Here is a 5,000-nt window from a genome sequence, read left to right as displayed (position 1 = left end):
TGCGAGCACGGGCAGCTGCCACCGCAGCCGGAGGCGAAGGATCTCGAAGGGACAAGGGACAGGCCGCGGGGGGGAACGACAGGGACAATCATGCGGGGGGCTGTCAGCCCCGGCTCGCAAGACGGAGGCCAGGCCTCGGCAGCGGGCACGTCACGCCACGAGGTCGGGGATTGCGAGGAGAGCCAACGCATGGGCGCGCGCACGGCAATTTAATGCCACGCCCACGCCAGCGTAGAGCTCTCCTCGCAATCCCCAAGCTCGGCGGTCCGCACCAGCCACGTCGGCCAGGCCTCCGACTTGCGAGCAGGGGCAGCGGCCACCGCCGCCGTGACGTCGCGGCAAGCAGACAGCCGCGCAGCAGCTGCCAGCACCTTGGCACAAGCACGGCAAATGAATGCCACGCCCACGCCGCGGATAAGCAGCCCCAACGCGCCCGACGGCTTGGAGCGGGTCCCGAAGACGGTGGCCGGAATCGGGTCGTCGCCGGCCGGAAAACGGGTCATCGATGCCGGCAATACTTCGGGCCATGAGGCCCCCCACCTTAGTCCGAGTTTAGCAACAGCCCACATATCCCCCGCGGCAGGCCTATGGGCGCCAGGCCAGCGCGCCCCATGGCCAGTCAGGGGGCACCCCCCTAAAGAGCAATAAGTGTCATTGAAGCTCTGGCAGGGGGAGACACTACTAGGTCCCAGCTGTCACCCCCCCTCTAAAAAATTCATTTCTTGGTATTTTGAGCTGAAATTTTGCACAGAGGTTGGCAAAAATCCAATCCAACTTTATTAATTTTTCCAGAATTTTTCGAGGTCGGGAAGTATTTGTTTTTATTTTCCTACCATTAAAAATCGAGGAAATCGGAAAAAATAGGAACCGGCTCGGAATGACCCCAAATTCAGTGGGCAGCCTCATAAAAATATGGCTGATTTTACTGGATTGATTTCATGTGGAAAGCACGACGTTTTGTTGTAGGAATGCGGGAACCCCGGCGGGTCGCCTGCCGCGGCCAGCGACGTCGGGCTGGCCCCTGCAGCGCCTAGCCTCTCCCACGCGGGGGGCAGGCCAGAACGCGGGGGGCCAGGGCCCGAAGGCAGCCCCCCCGCGGGCGAGAGAGCAAGCCAGCAGGGGCTGTCGCCTGCCGCGGCCAGCGACGTCGGGCTGGCCCCTGCAGCGCCTAGCCTCTCCCACGCGGGGGGCAGGCCAGAACGCGGGGGGCCAGGGCCCGAAGGCAGCCCCCCCGCGGGCGAGAGAGCAAGCCAGCAGGGGCTGTCGCCTGCCGCGGCCAGCGACGTCGGGCTGGCCCCTGCCGCGGCCAGCGATGTCGGGCTGTCGCCTGCCGCGGCCAGCGACGTCGGGCTGGCCCCTGCAGCGCCTAGCCTCTCCCACGCAGGGGGCAGGCCAGAACGCGGGGGGCCAGGGCCCGAAGGCAGCCCCCCCGCGGGCGAGAGAGCAAGCCAGCAGGGGCTGTCCGCGCGTCGCGCAGCGCGGCATGGCTGCGGGGGCCGCGCGCGCGCGCCCAAGCGCCCAAGGGCCCCCAAGGGCCCCAGGCCCTCAGGCCCCAGCGCCCCAGCGCCCAGCGCGGGCGGGCGCGCGCGCGCGTGTGGTCTTTGAGGGGCGCCGGCCTGGTGGCTCCCTAAAGAGCAATAAGTGTCATTGCAGCTCTGGCAGGGGGAGACACTACTAGGTCCCAGCTGTCACCCCCCCTCTAAAAAATTCATTTCTTGGTATTTTGAGCTGAAATTTTGCACAGAGGTTGGCAAAAATCCAATCCACCTTCATTAATTTTCCCAGAATTTTTCGAGGTCGGGAAGTATTTGTTTTAATTTTCCTACCATTAGAAATCGAGTAAATCCGCAAAACTAGGAACCGGCCCGGAATGACCCCAAATTCAGTGGGCAGCCTCATAAAAATATGGCTGATTTTACTGGATTGGTTTCATGTGGAAAGCACGACGTTTTCTTGTAGGAATGCGGGAACCCCGGCAGCTCGCCTGCCGCCGCCAGCGACGTCGGGGACGCTGGCCTGCGCTGTCGAGCCCGCGAGGGCTGTCTCCGCGGCAGGCCCCCCCTGAACGGGGCACGACAGGCCACCGCGCTGGCTCGTCCAGCGTCGACAGTCCCTCGTCCAGGTTTCAGATCGCGCCAAGTCGAACCCATGACCTGCTCAAGCCATCGTGCGCTGCCGAATTCGCATCTGCGTGCAGGCTGCCACTCCACGCGGCAGCCCCTGTTTTCGTCAGCGTGCCCCCCTGACGAATTTTCCTGCCTGGCCCAGTCCAGCGTCCAGCCCCTGTTCGTCGAAAAATCTGCGCTGCCGATTTTCCACGCGGCAGCCCCTCTTTTCGTCAGCGTGCCCCCCTGACGAATTTTCCTGCCTGGCCCGGCCGGTCCAGCCCCTGTTCGTCGAAAAATCTGCGCTGCCGATTTTCCACGCGGCAGCCCCTCTTTTCGTCAGCGTGCCCCCCTGACGAATTTTCCTGCCTGGCCCGGCCGGTCCAGCATCCAGCCCCTGTTCGTCGAAAAATCTGCGCTGCCGATTTTCCACGCGGCAGCCCCTGTTTTCCTCAGCGTGCCCCCCTGACGAATGTTCGTCGAAAAATCTGCGCTGCCGATTTTCCACGCGGCAGCCCCTCTTTTCGTCAGCGTGCCCCCCTGACGAATGTTCGTCGAAAAATCTGCGCTGCCGATTTTCCACGCGGCAGCCCCTCTTTTCGTCAGCGTGCCCCCTGACGAATTTTCCTGCCTGGCCCAGTCCAGCGTCCAGCCCCTGTTCGTCGAAAAACCTGCGCTGCCGATTTTCCACGCGGCAGCCCCTCTTTTCGTCAGCGTGCCCCCCTGACGAATTTTCCTGCCTGGCCCGGCCAGTCCAGCCCCTGTTCGTCGAAAAATCTGCGCTGCCGATTTTCCACGCGGCAGCCCCTCTTTTCGTCAGCGTGGCCCCCTGACGAATTTTCCTGCCTGGCCCGGCCAGTCCAGCGCCCAGCCCCTGTTCGTCGAAAAATCTGCGCTGCCGATTTTCCCCGACGAACCTGCAGCTGCACAAATCCGCGCTGCCACTGCCCCATTGTCTGGACCAACAGTCTTTTCCATCAAGCCCTGGACTATAAATCGTCCAGACTCATCGCCAGCACCCGCTGCCGATTCTGCCGACTTTGCCGATTTCGTCGGCGCTGCCGATTCCAACACTGCACCCACCGTGTCTAAACCAGCGCTGTTTCGTCAGCGTGTCCCCTTGACGAATTTCCCTGCCTGGCCTGGACAGTCCATCTTCCAGCCCATGTTCATCGAAAAATCTGCGCTGCCGATTTCCCCGACGAACCTGCAGCTGCACAAATCTGCGCTGCCGATTTCCCCCCCTGTCGGCATGGCTGCCGCTGCCCCGATGTCCAGGCCAACAGTCTTTTTTGTCGACTTTGCCGATTTTGTCCGCGCTGCCGATTCCAACACTACCCCCTGCATCCAAACCAGCATTGTTTCGTCAGCTCTTCCCCTGACGATTTTAGCCCTGTAACAAACAGTAGGCCTCCAATCCCGCCAACGGGAGCCAAGTTGATAGGGAAGAGAATTGAATGACGCGCCTGGTCCTCGCACCCCGCCACCCGAGGGGCCTTTTTCCCGGCAGCCTCTGAAAAACTCTAGCTTTCACGGTCCTCGCCGCCCCTCACCACCATGGCAGGCCTCTAATCCCACCCATCAGCAGTTGTAGCCGATAGGGCAGTGATTTGAATGACGCGTCGCGGGCCGCCGGGTCATCTCACCCGGCCATTAATTGGAGCGTTTTTGGCTGGCCGAGGATGGGGGGATGGATCTCTTCTTCCGAAAAAGCAAACAGTACATCGGGAGTTATGTTGACGGGGCATGGAATTGAATGACCCGTCGCGGGCCGCCGGGTCATCTCACCCGGCCATCCCGGGGAGCGTTTTTCCCGGCAGCATCGGGGAAACTCTTGCTTTCACTGCCCGCTGCCCAAGTCCCCACTCGCATCGGCCCCCCGCGCCAACAAGCCAACGCTGCCGAATCGGCAGACACTGCTGCCGAATCTGCCGACACTGCCCCGCGGGCTGCCACTGCCCCAGTGTCTAAACCAGCGGTCTTTCTCATCGAGCCTTGGACTATCCAGTCCGTCCTGACTCATCGCCAGCACCTGCTGCCGATTCTGCCGACTTTGCCGATTTTCTCGGCGCTGCCGATTCCAACACTGCGCCCACCGTGTCTGAACCAGCGCTGTTTCGTCAGCGTGTCCCCTCGACGAATTTTCCTGCCTGGCCTGGACAGTCCACCGTCCAGCCCGTGTTCGTCGAAAAATCTGCGCTGCCGATTCTGCCGACTTTGCCGATTTCGTCGGCGCTGCCGATTCCAACACTGCCCGCCGTGCCTGAACCAGCGCTGTTTCGTCAGCGTGTCCCCTCGACAAATTTTCCTGCCTGGCCTGGACAGTCCATCGCCCAGCCCATGTTCGTCGCAAAATCTGCGCTGCTGATTTTCCCCGACGAACCTGCAGCCGCACAAATCTGCGCTGCCGAATCTGCCGACACTGTCCCGCGGGCTGCCACTGCCCCAGTGTCTAAACCAGCAGTCTTTCTCGTCGAGCCTTGGACTATCCAGCCCGTCCAGACCCATCGCCAGCACCCGCTGCCGATTCTGCCGACTTTGCCGATTTCGTCGGCGCTGCCGATTCCACCACTGCCCGCCGTGCCTGAACCAGCGCTGTTTCGTCAGCGTGTCCCCTCGATGAATTTTCCTGCATGGCCCGGCCAGTCCAGCGTCCAGCCCATGTTCGTCGAAAAATCTGCGCTGCCGATTCTGCCGACTTTGCCGATTTCGTCGGCGCTGCCGATTCCAACACTGCCCGCCGTGCCTGAACCAGCGCTGTTTCGTCAGCGTGTCCCCTCGACAAATTTTCCTGCCTGGCCTGGACAGTCCATCGTCCAGCCCATGTTCGTCGAAAAATCTGCGCTGCCGATTTTCCCCGACGAACCTGCAGCCGCACAAATCTGCGCTGCCGAA

The sequence above is a fragment of the Populus nigra genome, chromosome 2, assembly GCF_951802175.1.
Source record: "Populus nigra chromosome 2, ddPopNigr1.1, whole genome shotgun sequence".
In the NCBI taxonomy this organism is placed as follows: Eukaryota; Viridiplantae; Streptophyta; class Magnoliopsida; order Malpighiales; family Salicaceae; genus Populus; species Populus nigra.
This window is presented reverse-complemented; position numbering follows the sequence as displayed.